Source organism: Dermochelys coriacea, chromosome 1 (assembly GCF_009764565.3).
Source record: "Dermochelys coriacea isolate rDerCor1 chromosome 1, rDerCor1.pri.v4, whole genome shotgun sequence".
In the NCBI taxonomy this organism is placed as follows: domain Eukaryota; kingdom Metazoa; phylum Chordata; order Testudines; family Dermochelyidae; genus Dermochelys; species Dermochelys coriacea.
In genome coordinates, this window is record NC_050068.2 from 199,816,632 (window position 1) to 199,833,182 (window position 16,551).

General features: G+C 41.3%; 1 protein-coding gene and 1 long non-coding RNA gene across 3 annotated transcripts in view; one reads left to right on the top strand and one right to left on the bottom strand.

Moving 5' to 3' along the window:
• Positions 1–16,551, bottom strand: part of NME7 (NME/NM23 family member 7) — a 162,769-nt gene that overhangs the window by 445 nt on the left and 145,773 nt on the right. The gene's annotated exons all lie outside the window — the stretch shown is intronic.
• On the top strand, positions 43–1,664 carry LOC122459495. The gene is made up of 2 exons (XR_006280226.1): positions 43–711; positions 763–1,664. It is a non-coding gene; the product is annotated as an uncharacterized LOC122459495 (long non-coding RNA).

Below are 16,551 nucleotides of genomic sequence, written 5' to 3' on the forward strand. Positions count from 1 at the left end.
TACATTGCATCTTCTAGGTAGTTAACCATTGCAAAGTGACTAACAATAGCATCAGTGTGAATCCAGCTGGATCTCTGAAACAAATCAACTGTACTTGGTTTGCAAGAAAAGGATCTTGGCTGTCAGAATGTACTGGTCAAACTGGAATCTGGCTATATTTAGGGGGGTAAAACAGCTATAGCAAAGTCAGGTACTGAAGTGCTGTTTTTCTAAACTTTTTAATGGGAAGTGATTGTTTTTAGCACTCTGACCTTTCCAGAATTCCCTTGCAACAGTAAAAAAAAAATAAGACATTGACAATAGATGTTGATATTCAAAAAGTTAAAGCTTTAAAACCCAAATCAACATCCCATCAAAAGTAAATATCCTTAAATCAAAACTAAGTTCTAAAGCAGCACTTCTCTTCTCTGTAAATTAGGATGAAATTAACATTTACTGACAATCTTATCTTTCCAAGCCTATTTTACTTATAGGATCTCATGCCATTTTTAAGTTACATTTCAAAGTGTAGGCCTGCAGGTTCCTCTCTCAAACAGGTCAAAAACCTTTGAGTTTAGGAAAGGTAAGGGCTCCTACATATTGTATGATGTGGGTACATCAACTATTTTAGACCATATTAACACAGCAGCAGGGGTTGTGCATTAATCTAACAGGAGCAGCTGAAATGAAAATGTAGTGCTTACTGACCAACAAACCTGTACTCCAACTTTTGTTAATCTGCTGATGCCTCAAACTAACTTAGTACCTAATGTACCTTTATAGTTTAAAGCTGAGTTGGCAGTCAAACACCCTTCTAAAAATGTGGCTGAAATCTTATTTTCTGTTTTAAAAGTTGGACATCACTGGCAGCTTCAGGTCAGACACAAGTAGAAGACAAACTGATTCACAAGCAATAATGTAGTTTATACAAAATCATAATCACCAGAAACCTCCATTTAATGAGAATGTACTTCAAAGACCACAGTAATGGAGTTATTCCCATGTGTTCACAAATACAATTCCAACTGTTAAGGGCCATTCACTTTGTAAAGGGTTTGTAGGGAACTCGGTGCATGTCAGTCACGTATGGTAGCTCCAGTGATTTTTTTTGGGGGGGGGGGGGGAGGGGAGGAAAGGTGGGCATAGGCATTAATTTTTAAATGAGAGAACAGATTGCCTATGGCTCCTTCAATCTCCAGCAGCAGTTCAAAGAAATGCAGCCTTAACTGGTGCTGTCCCCTTAGGAGCAAGAGCCAGTCTTTCAACTCTGCATCTAACAGCTAGAGAAATTTTGTGAACACCACTAGCCTGAAAAAATGAAAACATTCCTTTCACTCACTTTATGCACATGTGAGGCCCTACTTGAACCTTACTGTGGTTAAAAACAGAGCTCCTACCACAAACCTAATTAGGATTGTGTGACATTTTGCAATTCATGACAGACTTTAAAAAGGCACATTAAGTGTGAATAGAACAGCACCTTAACTTCACCTACCACAGAGCTTCTACACAATTTCCCCTGCTTTTCTATGCATTCCCTAAGACATGCCTCAGTTGTGGGTCTAGTCTGATGTCTATCAGTGAAAAGGTAACAGACTTGATTCAATTATGATAGTCACAGGTGTTAAGACTTACAGCACTAAAGAAAATTGCAATTATTAAAAGGGCATGTTCCTATCTGAAAAAGACATGCGGAAAGTGACAAAGGTTTCTAACCATCAGAGGAGTGAAGTTTTGGAATAGCCTTCCAAGGGAAGCAGTGGGGGCAAAAGATCTATCTGGTTTTAAGATTCTACTCAATAAGTTTATGGAGGAGATGGTATGATGGGATAATGGGATTTTGGTATAATTGATCTTTAAATATTCAGGGTAAATAGGCCTAATCCCCTGAGATGGGATCTGAGTTACCCAGGAAAGAATTTTCTGTAGGATCTGGCTGGTGAATCTTGCCCATATGCTCAGGGTTTAGCTGATTGCCATATTTGGGGTCAGGAAGGAATTTTCCTCCAGGGCAGATTGGAAGAGGCCCTGGAGGTTTTTCACCTTCCTCTCTGTAGCATGGGGCACAGGTCACTTGCTGGAGGATTCTCTGCTCCTTGAAGTCTTTAAACCATGATTTGAGGACTTCAGTAGCTCAGACATAGGTGAGGTTTTTTGTAGGAGTGGGTGGGTGAGATTCTGTGGCCTGCATCGTGCAGGAGGTCAGACTAAATGATCAGAATAGCCCCTTCTGACCTTAGATTCATAGATACTAAGTGTTAGCAGAAAGAAGCCTCTCTAATCAATCAGCATTTTCACAGAGGGTTACCTGTAGAAAGCTGAAGGTGGTACTCCTGTCCCCCTCTCACAGTGAGGAAAGCAAGACACCCAGAAATAGGAACAGAATCCAGGTCTAACTCCCAGTTTGATTGCCTGTGTCACACTACTTACCTTGATGCTCTGGTAAAATCAAATGTGGAGCCTCTCAAACCTGGACTGCACTGATTTTCCAGCTCAAGTTACCACTACAAACATGCCCCTCCCCCCATATAAAGTATTTGCAACTGGCAGAATCCAATGGATTGGATTAGACTTTCATGACTGGGAAAGTCCCTTTCTGTGTATTTCATCATGTGTGGCATAGCAAAATGTGGTTCCCTTGAAAAATCACCACTGAGTAGATAGAAACTGCCCAAAAAGCATTTAAGAAAGGGTACGTCAACATCATCTAAAACTATCCCAACAGGAAGCTTTTCTGCATCCCTAATGAGAAGTCTGGAAAGCAGAAACTTGCAACTAGGGCCAGGCCCTCATTTTGCATGGTACAACCTGGTACTTAAAATGAGTAGTATTGTCATATCCTCAGTAAAACAGCAAGATCATCACTGGTCAGAGATAACGCTCTGAGTCACTTGATAAAATCCTAGCCACAGTGAAGTTAATGAATTTTTGCACTGACTTCAAGGAGGCCAGGATTTCACCCCCAGGGCAAAAGGATTAGAAGAAAGGCAAAAGCAGCATGGTTAAGTAGAACAGTCCATTTTTTTATGCTGTCACTTACAGACTCAGACTTTAAGGTCAGAAGGGACCAATATGATCATCTAGTCTGACCTCCTGCACATTGCAGGCCAGAACCTTACTCCCTACTCCTTTAATAGACCCCTAACTTCTGGCTGAGTTACTGAAGTCCTCAAATCATGGTTTAAAGACACTGAGTTACAGAGAATCCACCATTTACACTAGTTTAAACCCACAAGTGACCTGTGCCCCTTGCTGCATTCAATCCACTTCTGAAGTCAGTCAGTAACACAATGGAACATGAGTCTTTACAAACAAGACCCCTGGGAAACCAGTTTTAATTTAGGGACTGCTGCCCTCTGTAACAGCCAAACAGTCCTATTTGATTAATAGAGGGATAATGCATCTAACAGGGCACTGAGTTTGATTCTCTTGTAAAAGGATAGCATAAACTGAAAAAAAAACAAAGGATGCTAGAGGAAATTGGTGGGAAGGCATTTACCAATGTACCATGCCCCAGAAAAAATACTCCCAACAAGAAAGCATGAGAGACCATCAAAACCCCAGCCCTTCTTTTTCAATATAATCAAATGTTAATATTAAACAGGTAGTTGTAGTGACACACAAAATCTCCAGTCATGACTCACGCTCCATTGTGTTGGTCCTGTACAACAGAGGCAAGTCCCTACCTTGTCCAGCTATATGTATACACCAATACCCAAACATAGGACTCGCACTGAACAATGGAGATAAAATGTCTGCTCTGTGAAAATCATCTGATTAGACTCTTGCCAAAGGTATGTACATTTATTAAGAACATGCTACAAGCCACAGGGTGAAAGGCTGGCTTCACTGAACTCAATGGAAGTTTTACCATTGACTTCAGTGGGGTCAAGATTTCACCCATAGGCTCTACATGTAAACTTCAGGAAAAACAAAAAATTCCTTCCTCCCCTCACCCCCAAATGAGCAATAAATTATATTTTTATTTGATATCTGGGCCCCATAGTAAATTCAGAGGCTTTCAGTCACTAAATTATATACCAAAAAAGCCATCCAATGTACAAATGCAATCCACCAATTAATATAACATTTTAAATTGGTTCCCAAATTTTCCTCTTTAGATTCGGTTGAACTACACTAAGTATAGGAGTTGGGAGAAAACCCCACTCTTGAAATCCTACACTTCCATTTCTGCAAACAAATACTACATGTACCCTAGCCCTTAGAACCAAATAGTACTCAAAAAACACTGCACCAAAATCTACACTGCATGCTTACATGCATCATTGGGGGAAAAAAGACCCAAAACCAGCTGGACTTTTGGAGAATCATACACAGAACCTTCATACCAGTAGATATATAAGAATACAGATGTGTAAAACAGAATCAGTGACCAAAAATTACAGGACGAAACTGGGAGACCCTAGATGTGTGACTTGTGAATCAGTGTTGCAAAGGAGACAGAGATGGAGAGACATTTTCTGCTCAACCGTCAGAAATACAAGTCCTCCAATCTATCATACTTGATAGAGACTTTCCATTAAAAAATCCTGAGAAAGACAAAGGACAGAGATAGCATCACATAGCCTTGGGCACGTTTCTTCCTATGTCTACACTACGAGCTAGGGGTGTGATTCTCCCCAGCTCATGTACACACACTTGTGCTAGCTCTCATCGAGCTAGTGAGAATAGCTGTACAGCTGCAGTGGTAGTGGCAGTGAAAGCATGTCTGAGCTGTGCAAAATACAACCCCCCGAACACTGGTAGATATTGCCCTAGTGCGAGTATGTGTCCACAGACGGGAATCTCAGCCCCTAGCTCATAGCATAGACATAGCTGGAGTCAGAGGTGAACAAGAATGACCGATGGAGATGGGATAAAAACCCAAAAAATGACTATGAAGCCTGACAGGATACCGGATACTTAGATTGTAACAAAGCTGTTTGGAATTTCTGTTCCATGGGAAATTCTGACATTTAAAAACAAGGTCCCAGTTGAGAACGAACAGCCAACATTTTGAAATGTCCCACAATATTAAAATTCCAAAATGTTTCAATGTGGGACCACTGAAACATTTCAATTCAATAGTGTCAGAATATTTCAAAAGGTGGTCATTTTGTTTGGACTTATTTCAGTTTAACTTTTATATTAAATTGATAACATTAAATTAACACTAATATTATAACTGTATATTTGATATGAGTATAAGTAAAAACATTTCCATGCTGTCAAAAAAGTTTACACTTTTTTCCATTTTAAAATGATCAATAAATCAGTACTTTCCCATTAAATGTTTTGATGTTGACAAAGCTGCATATTTCAATGGGAAACTGTTTTGCTGAATTTTGTTGACCATCTCTAATTGTCAGTTCTTCGGCGGTAGGGGCCATCTTACTGTGATATGTTTATACAGTGCCCAGTAGCTGGTCCAGGACTAGGGCTTTAATGTACTAGAACTACTTTTCACAAATACCCCAGGTCTGTCTCTTTTTAAAATTTTAGCAGCATTGTGTAAGTTGTCACACTAATAAAGAATTTTGAATTTAGCTTGACTTATGGAGAGGCCTATCTGCCATCAACTTCAAATTTTAGGGTGGTTTGTTTGTACAGTAGTGACTTTGTAAAAGCTTCCATTGCACTCAGTAGAGCTGTTACTTCCTTATTGCTTACATGGTATATTATCAGCTGTCTATCTAAACACTCTGTTCATGCTGCTAGATTGACTCAAGTGTAATTTTTTTTTTTAATTCAATAAAATGATTTCTCTCTCTGCTCTTGGTGAGATTGAATTCCAGAGAGACAGGAACATTAAAAACACCTACGAAATACAGAGAGAGACACTTAAAGGCAAACTCATAATAGCTGAATTTGAGAACAAGCAATCTTATGAATATACATAACGTCATTAAGGTGTTGTAGACCCCTGATCAGAACAGAGTTAGTTTAAGCCTTAGAATATCGGGGTTCTTTTCCCATCTCTTCCCAATCCTCTCAACTTGCAAAAGTGTAAATGTGGAACACAACATGTGTCAGAGAACCAAAATGAGGAGGACAAAAAGCAGGAAAATTAAAATGCATGGGATCTATTCCTTCAGTGTAAATAACTCTGTTTCACCTTGGTCACATGATTATGCATTTCTCATTTAACTAATTTTCAACAATAAAGGGAAGACACCAAATGTGGGTGGAATATAAGTAACTTGGAGATTTTGAAAGGTACAGCTCTGCCACTGACTTGCTGTGATGCCTTGGGCAAAAATCACTTAATCTCTCTGGTCCTGTTTCCCAATTCATTAAATGTGAATAATACTTCATTAATGATTGTAAAATGCTTTGATGTGTCTAGATGAATGTCACACTTAAAATCTACACGACTAATACTAATAAAGAGTGTTAACTATAGATGCCCTGTTTATTGCAGCCTGGGCCTCCACCTACATGGCCTCTCTGGAAGGGAACTCTCTCACACTAATGGCTCACCCCTGGTTTGAAGAATCTCTCTCTTTTAAAATAGCTTTTATTGCATTGTCTAAAACCCACACAGAACGTTCTGACAAACTTCAAAGGCAGAACAAGCACAATAGATACTGTATAACCTACAAACTATGTGCCATTATGTTCTTTCCAAATACAATTATGTGGATTAGCTGCCATAGACTCACTGTAAAATCTGTTAACAATTTACAGGTATATAGTACGGAGGAAGGATCTGCCTTTCTAAAGACTTACTCTCAGGAGCTGTGCATTGCTGGGCAAGATGCTACAATGATAAATATGGCTCTGGGTAATCAGTAGGAAACAGTGCTAAAATCTGTTTAATGAATTAGTGCTTGTGAAAGATGGTGTATTGCTAGCTGTAGAGTGAGGCCAAGGTTGTCAAAAGTAACTAGTGATTTTGGGTGCCTCTGTTCTAGGCCCTTTGGGATGGCCCAATTTTCAGAAAGCGCTGACCCATGCCACCAGAGAAATTTAAGATACCTCTAATGGGGCATCCAAAGATGGAGGCAGACAGATCACTAGTCACTTCGGAAAATCTCAGCCTGCAGTCACTCTTTACTGGGACAGCACAAACAGCAGGAGAAAAAGCTTCCCCTGCACAACACGAATGTGCCTCATTCTTGACCCGGAAAGGGAAATATAGTCTCTATAGTCTATTCAAAATTTTGGCCCCTTTGCTATTAACAAGGGGGCCAATCAGTGCCAAAGACAGTAATGATTTTTGTCTGTGGACATTTGTCCTCCAAGGACAACAGTGAGACCAACCAGCCAAACTCATTTTTCATAGGCCACCCAATGGCCTTTAAATGGTGGTAAATTTCAGTTACACTCACTCCTCCCTTGGGATAGGTTTGAAGGAGAAGATGAAAGGCTCTGTATCCCATTACTAATCTCAGCAGCCACCCAACCTCCAAGGAAAACTGGGTTATAAACATGAAGATAAGCCCACTCTGCTTCCTGCTTCTATGGTAACATGGAAAAAGAACTGCGACTCTCTGACTCCAACAAGACCAATGACCTCACAGGGAGAGCTCTAAAACTGCTGCATTCCACAGTGGACACAAACTCACTGCAATCCTAGGACTAGTGAAGATGATAATTCCATCTCTTAAAGTGCAGAATAAAATAGCCGTTTCCAAACTTTCTACCCTCTAGCACAGAGGTGGGCAAACTACAGCCTGTGGGCCGTGGGACCGTCCTGCCTGGCCATTGAACTCCCAGCCAGGGAGGCTAGCCCCTGGCCCCTCCTCTGCTGTCCCCCCTCCCACACAGCCTCACCAAGCTGTTCTGCCAACACTGTGGGTGGCAGGGCTGCAAGCTCCTGCCGGGCAGCACAGCTGCCGGTCCTGGTGCTCTGAGTGGCAAGCAGGGGTTGGATAAGGGGCAGGGGGTCCCAGGGGACAGTCGGGACAGGGAAAGGTTGGGAGTGGGAAAGAATCCCCTAATTATCCTTCATGTGGGAACAAATGATACGGCTAGATTCTCGCTGGAAAGTATTAAGGGAGACTATGCTAGGCTGGGGAAGACGCTTAAGGAAATTGAGGCTCAGGTGATCTTTAGCGGGATCCTTCCTGTTCCTAGAGAAGGGCAACAAAGGTGTGACAAGATTATGACTGTCAACAGATGGCTTAGGCAGTGGTGCTATAAGGAGGGCTTTGGGATTTATGGCCACTGGGAGGCATTCATGGACAGAGGACAGTTCTCTCAGGATGGACTTCATCTGAGTAGGGAAGGAAATAGATTTCTAGGATGAAGGCTGGCACAACCGATTAAGAGAGCTTTAAACTAGGAATTTGGGGGAGATGGTTGGGAGATATCCAGGTAATCTCCATGCCAGATCTTAGCATTGAGAGGGCAGAAGATGAAGTAAGAAAGGATACAGCTGTGGGTAGGAGAATGTATATAAGGAGCAAGGGCAGTGTGGATACCAGTCTAATAGGTTATACTGGCTGTAGAATGACTGTGCCTAATCGGGTATAAAATGTGAGCGAGGCCAAACAGCAAAAATTAAGATGTTTGTACACCAATGCGAGGAGCCTAGGTAACAAAATGGAGGAACTAGAGCTACTGATGCAGGAAGTGAAACCAGATATTATAGGGATAACAGAAACATGGTGGAATAGTAGTCATGACTGGACTACAGGTATTGAAGGGTATGTGCTGTTTAGGAAAGACAGAAATAAAGGTAAAGGGGGTGGAGTAGCATTGTATATCAATGATGAGGTAGAATGTAAAGAAATAAGAAGCGATGCAATGGATAAGACAGAGTTCGTCTGGGCAAAAATTACATCGGGGAAGATAACTAGTAGAGCCTCTCCTACGATAGTGCTTGGGGTGTGCTATAGACCACCGGGATCTAATTTGGATATGGATAGAGCCCTTTTTAATGTTTTTAATGAAGTAAATACTAATGGAAACTGCGTGATCATGGGAGACTTTAACTTCCCAGATATAGACTGGAGGACCAGTGCTAGTAATAATAATAGGGCTCAGATTTTCCTGGATGCAATAGCTGATGGATTCCTTCATCAAGTAGTTGCTGAACCGACTAGAGGGGATGCCATTTTAGATTTAATTTTGGTAGTGAGGATCTCATAGAAGAAATGGTTGTAGGGGATAATCTTGGTTCAAGTGATCATGAGCTAATTCAGTTCAAACTGAACGGAAGGATTAACAAAAATAAATCTGCAACTAGAGTTTTTGATTTCAAAAGGGCTGACTTTCAAAAATTAAGGAAATTAGTTAGGGAAGTGGATTGGATTGAAGAATATATGGATCTAAAGGTAGAGGAGGCCTGGGATTACTTTAAATCAAAGCTGCAGAAGCTATCGGAAGCCTGTATCCCAAGAAAGGGGAAAAAATTCATAGGGAGGCGTTGTAGACCAAGCTGGATGAGCAAGCATCTTAGAGAGGTGATTAAGAAGAAGCAGAAAGCATACAGGGAGTGGAAGATGGGAGGGATCAGCAAGGAAAGCTACCTTATTGAGGTCAGAACATGTAGGGATAAGTGAGACAGGCTAAAAGTCGAGTAGAGTTGGACCTTGCAAAGGGAATTAAAATCAATAGTAAAAGGTTCTATAGCCATTTAAATAAGAAGAAAACTAAGAAAGAAGAAGTGCGGCCGCTAAACACTGAGGATGGAGTAGAGGTTAAAGATAATCTAGGCACGGCCCAATATCTAAACAAATACTTTGCCTCAGTCTTTAATAAGGCTAAAGAGGATCTTAGGGATAATGGTAGCATGACGAATGGGAATGAGGATATGGAGGTAGATATTACCATATCTGAGGTAGAAGCGAAACTCAAACAGCTTAATGGGACTAAATCGGGGGGCCCAGATAATCTTCATCCAAGAATATTAAAGGAATTGGCACCTGAAATTGCAAGCCCATTAGCAAGAATTTTTAATGAATCTGTAAACTCAGGAGTTGTACCGAATGATTGGAGAATTGCTAATATAGTTCCTATTTTTAAGAAAGGAAAAAAAAGTGATCTGGGTAACTACAGGCCAGTTAGTTTGACATCTGTAGTATGCAAGGTCTTGGAAAAAATTCTGAAGGCGAAATTAGTTAAGGACATTGAAGTCAATGGTAAATGGGACAAAATACAACATGGTTTTACAAAAGGTAGATCGTGCCAAACCAACCTGATCTCCTTCTTTGAGAAAGTAACAGATTTTTTAGATAAAGGAAACACAGTGGATCTAATTTACCTAGATTTCAGTAAGGTGTTTGATACCGTGCCACATGGGGAATTATTAGTTAAATTGGAAAAGATGGGGATCAATATGAACATCAAAAGGTGGATAAGGAATTGGTTAAAGGGGAGACTACAACAGGTCCTACTGAAAGGCGAACTGTCAGGTTGGAGGGAGGTTACCAGTGGAGTTCCTCAGGGATCAGTTTTGGGACCAATCTTATTTAATCTTTTTATTACTGACCTCGGCACAAAAAATGGGAGTGTGCTAATAAAGTTTGCAGATGATACAAAGCTGGGAGGTACTGCCAATTCAGAGAAGGATCGGGATATTATACAGGAGGATCTGGATGACCTTGTAAACTGGAATAATAGTAATAGGATGAAATTTAATAGTGAGAAGTGTAAGGTTATGCATTTAGGGATTAATAACAAGAATTTTAGTTATAAGCTGTGGACGTATCAATTAGAAGTAACGGAAGAGGAGAAGGACCTTGGAGTATTGGTTGATCATAGGATGACTATGAGCTGCCAATGTGATATGGCTGTGAAAAAAGCTAATGCAGTTTTGGGATGCATCAGGAGAGGCCTTTCCAGTAGGGATAAGGAGGTTTTAATACCATTATACAAGGCACTGGTGAGACCTCACCTGGAATACTGTGTGCAGTTCTGGTCTCCCATGTTTAAAAAGGATGAATTCAAAGTGGAGCTGGTACAGAGAAGGGCTGCTAGGATGATCCGAGGAATGGAAAACTTGTCTTATGAAAGGAGACTTAAGGAGCTTGGCTTGTTTAGCCTAACTAAAAGAAGGTTGAGGGGAGATATGATTGCTCTCTATGAAGATATTAGAGGGATAAATACCGGAGAGGGAGAGGAATTATTTAAGCTCAGCACCAATGTGGACACAAGAACAAATGGGTATAAACTGGCCACCAGGAAGTTTAGACTTGAAATTAGATGAAGGTTTCTAACCATCAGAGGAGTGAAGTTTTGGAATAGCCTTCCAAGGGAAGCAGTGGGGGCAAAAGATCTATCTGGCTTTAAGATTCTACTCAATAAGTTTATGGAGGAGAAGATATGATGGGATAATGTGATTTTGGTAATTAATTGATCTTTAAATATTCAGGGTAAATAGGCCTAATCCCCTGAGATGGGATATTAGATGGATGGGATCTGAGTTACCCAGAAAAGAATTTTCTGTAGTATCTGGCTGGTGAATCTTGCCCATATGCTCAGGGTTTAGCTGTTCGCCATATTTGGGGTCGGGAAGGAATTTTCCTCCAGGGCAGATTGGAAGAGGCCATGGAGCTTTTTTGCCTTCCTCTGTAGCATGGGGCACAGGTCACTTGAGGGAGGATTTACTGCTCCTTGAAGTCTTGAAACCATGATTTGAGGACTTCAATAGCTCAGACATAGGTGAGGTTTTTCGTAGGAGTGGGTGGGTGAGGTTCTGTGGCCTGCGTTGTACAGGTCGGACTAGATGATCAGAATGGTCCCTTCTGACCTTAGTATCTATGAATCTATGGATATGCGTGGGAGTCCCGGGCATCTGTCAGGGGTCAGGGGTGTGGATGGGGTCGGGGCAGTCAGGGAATAGGGAGCAGGGTGGGTTGGATAGGGCATGGCATCCCGGGGTGGCAGTTAGGGGCAGGGGGTTCCAGGGACAGGCGGTCAGGGGACAAGGAGCGGGGGGGTTGGATGGATCGGAGATTCTGAGGGGGACAGTCAGGGGGCGGGAAGTGGGGGGGGCAAGTAGGGGGCAGGCGGCAGGCTGTTTGGGGAGGCACAGCCTTCCCTACCTGGCCCTCCATACAGTTTCGCAACCCTGATGTGGCCCTCAGACCAAAACGTTTGCCCACCCCTGCTCTAGCATTTTCAGGAGTTTACACAGTTGTGCAGGCAATAACAACATCCAACAACATCCTGATTGTATCACTCATGCAAACACTTCTCTTTTCAACAATGTGCATCCTAAAAACAAGGAGAGGTTAGACAGAAAATTAAAAAGGAAAGCAAACCAACCAATCAAGCATCCCAAGGAAAGAGAAAGGTCTCTTAGGTGTAGGACACAGCAGAGGATTCCAAAGTGAAATAGTAGAGAAATTCACAAGTAAGGGTATTCCCAAGAAATGGAAATTCCCCTTAAAAAATAAAGAGGAGTTTAATGCTAATGCAAGGTGCCAGCTAGCTAGACAGCCTGAGAGACCAATGTTCTTGGTTTAACCATGGAATAAATACAGAATGGGCAGTAGCAGTATACCTTGGCACAGAGGTGGATGATGACTTACTGGGGCATTGGGCACAAAGAACATTTGCCCCCCCCATGTCTCGCAGCTCCCTGGAACCAGGGAGGCCAGGCGTAGCCCCTGCCCAGGGAAGGTGGAAGGTCCAAGGCTCCCCACAGCGGCCCAGTCTCCCTGGGTGGCTCTTACCACAACCCAGCTCTGGTTTCTTGCCTGGCCAGAGAGCAGGACCACAGTTCTGGAGCCAGAGGGTCCCCCACTTCTACACAGCTTCCAGCGCTCTTGCAGGGGCCCCCAAATTGGCCAGGACCCCATGGGCCCATGTTTTAATCTGCCACTGGCTTGGCAGAATGCCTCAACCCTGCCCTAGAGTTGAAAGGGTACTTTGTTATTCATGGTCCATTCATCCTTGGCCTCTCAATCTGAAACTCCTAAGTGCAGGGGACCAGTTAGTGTCAGTTTTGGTAGTGGTGGTTTTAGCAATGTAGACTCTTTCCCAATGGAAACTAATCTAAGACCCCTAACTCATTTCACAAGTGTCACCGAAAGGGTGATAGTAATTTTCAGTCATTTGTAACCTATGCTGAATTAGAATCATCAGCCAAGAGATGGAAGGCTCCATAGTCTATTATTAATTCAGAGCCAGCCAGTCCTCCTCCAACTGGCTGAGAGAAATGCATGCAATTCATCAATGCTATCTCTCTGAAACCATTTTGACACTATACCCCCACTGAACCAGTGACAGGGCTCCAGGAACAAGGTCCAGGTGATAATGTGATTCATGTGACTTTTACTGACCCATGGCACTGAGGTTTTATAACTCTTTAGGAATATCTTAATTTCAAATCACTAATGGGAACTCAAATACCATTTTGGCCATTAAAGCTGCTCTCTACATCAGTATAAACCTCGCTGAGACCTGACTGCACTTATTGATGGCTAAGACTGAGTTCTGTTTTAGATGCTGTTGAGTCACTGCAGTATTAACACAGCAGCATGGATTAAAACACTCAAAAAATATTGCATTTTTACAACATCTCTCATCCCAAAGGGTTTTATAAACAAACTGATGTACAAACAAGGGAGACATTTTACCCACCACTCACATGCAGTCACCTCTGGGGTGAGACCCAGCAGCTATTTAACAGTTTATAGCAATACCACTCAACCAACAAGGAAGTGAGGAATAGCTCTTCCAGATGAAACTGCAGAGAGAATTTGGTTCACTGTTGGACTTTGGTAAGGACACCAAGGTTATACTCCTTTCCTTCTTACCAAAGTGCCAAGGAATTTGTAAGGAACAAAACTGATCAGGAAGGGCCAATCTGAACTATTCACACATACTGGCAGGTTCTAAATCAACTTTAACCACTGACATAAAAGACCTAGGCTTCATGGCAGAGAGCTCAATGAACAGCTCTTTTCAGTGCATGATCATGATGAAAAAAACAAACGAGGGTACTCCGCAAGGTTAAGCAAAAGAGAATAACATTAAAAATATTGTAATGTTGGTGGCACACACTCATCTCAAATGTGTGTTCAACTATGATTAGCCCATCTCAAAAAGTTGTAGCTAAAGTAAAAAAAGGTTTACAGAAGGACAATGGTAGTTTTTCCATGTCTTAATAATTTTAACACTAGGACAGATTAAAAAGATTAGGTCAACATCTTAGATGGGAAACACGTAAGAAGGGACACGATAGTGATACATGAAAAAAATGAAGGCTACAGTAAAGGTAAATTGGGGCTGCTAATTTACTCTCTTTAATAGTACAACAACAAGGGGATATAGTCAATGAAATTAAAAAGTAAATTTAAAATGGATATAACAGTACATAGCTAACCAGTGGAATTCACTGACACAATTTATTGAATTCAAGAGGAGTTCAGACATTTACAAACGTAGAATTTTTTCCCATAACTGCAATAAAACAAACAAACAAACAATGTAAAACTTTAGAGCCTACAAGTCCACTCACTCCTACTTCTTGTTCAGCCAATCACTAAGGCAAACAAGTTTGTTTACATTTACGGGACATAGTGTTGCGCACTTCTTATTTACAATGTCATCTGAAAGTGAGAATGGGTGTTTGCATGGCACTTTTGTAGCTGGCACTGCAAGTTATTTGTGTGCTAGATGTGCTAAACATTCGTATGCCCCTTCATGCTTGTAGGCTCTAAAGTTTCACATTGTTTTGTGTTTGAGTGCAGTTATGAAAAAAAATTCTACATTTGTAAGTTGCACTTTTATATTACATACAGTACTTGTATGAGTTGAATTGAAAAATACTATTTCTTTTGTTTATCTTTTTCCAGAGCAAATATTTGTAATAAAAATAATATAAAGTGATCACTGTACACTTTGCATTCTGTGTTGTAACTGAAATCAATATATTTGAAAATGTAGAAAAACAGCCAAAAATATTTATAGTAAATGTAAATTGGTATTCTATTATTGTTTAACAATGCGATTAAAGATGGGATTAATCACAATTTTTTTTTAAATTGTTTGACAGCCCTAGAAGAAACTACTCCCGTAAGCATGTTACTTCATAATTGTCCAGCCTGGGTTCTACTTCTCTCTCTGAAGCACCTGGTATTGGCCACTGTTAGAGACAGGACATTGGACTAGACAGGCCTTTGATCTGGCAACTCCTAAATTCACAACTCATTTTAAAAACCACAGCACCCAGTTCCCAACATTACGCTGGAATATTGATTCAGTATCAACTCAAACCACCACTTCTTGCAATATCTAGGCATATTTTAGAGGACTCATCCACTTACTGACTCAGTATATCCCTGTTTAGTCTGAGCAAGCACTAAAAGAATCATAGCACAAGGCTGCAGGCAAAAATAGTTTTAAGGACCTTATTTGAATAGCTGTAAAACGGCTATCAATAAAAAGCAGAGGGCCTGATTTTCAGAGGGGTGGGGCATTCACATTGACTCCAAATGTAGGTCTGGGTGCTCAGCACTTCCAAAAATCAAGTCCCAGAGCTCCTTGCAGGTGAGACACACGTGAGAAAGAAGAAGACAGCCTGGGAGGTTTCCACACTGTAACTGACTGGGCTGCCAACAACTCAAAAGTGTACACCGCCGGAGCAAATGAGAGCGTAACTGGAAAACGGAGAATGGGAGAGTCTGTTCAGAGTGAAGTCACCACATCAGTGATTTAGGGATTTGCATACTGTTCACAGTAACAGGTAAACATCTATATTAAAGTACCTGAGAAGGAAGAAGTTAGTAAAGGGCAATAAGGTGAGATCACTCCCATTAGAAGTTAAAATGATACATCCAGAGAAAAATAAAGTCACTAGGAGCTGTACAGCTAACAAGCTATCCCTAAACAGCATGGCATAGATGCAAAGTAACACCTATCCAAAAGGCCCTGCTAGGGGACCATATATGCTACAGTTCGTGGCGCAAGAAGGATTATTTCACACACAAGAAAATGGTTGGTAACATTTTATTCATCGCAAGTAACCTCCTCTTTCAAGTGGGTTATTCTGAGATTTTGAGTGTCTGTGCTATTCTACTCACTGCAGCCCAAGAGATCTCTCACAATACGATTATTTTACACATCTGTGGCATTCAAAGTGCTTTACAATCTGATTAAGCCACAGGACTTCTACTCCCCTGTGGAATGGGTCAGTGCTATCACCACTATTTACATTAGTAGATGGAAAAACTGAGGCACAGCAAGACGGTGAGACTTGCCCAAAGTCCCACAAGTCAATGGCAGACTCCTGCATTAACCACTCAACAAGCTCTGCTTAAAATCAAATACACACACACACACACACACACACACACACCTATATGGGGAAATAACTTCTTGTTTTATATTTAATTTATAAAAGTGCATCTATTCGACACTCACTCAGTATATGTAAATGAATACCTAGCCAGAGTTAAGAAGTGAACTCCTGTCCCACTGATGTCAGTAGTAAAATTCCTAATGATTTCAGCGAGGTCAGGATTTAATTCAAGTTTCCTTTGTATTACCTAGATTGTAGGCTCTTTAGGCCAGACACCCTCATTGTCTTCTGTGTTTGTGCAGTGCCTAGCACAGCGGGATCATTGTCCTACCTGGGGTTTGTATTTGGGAAATATTACGTATGACAGGGGAAGT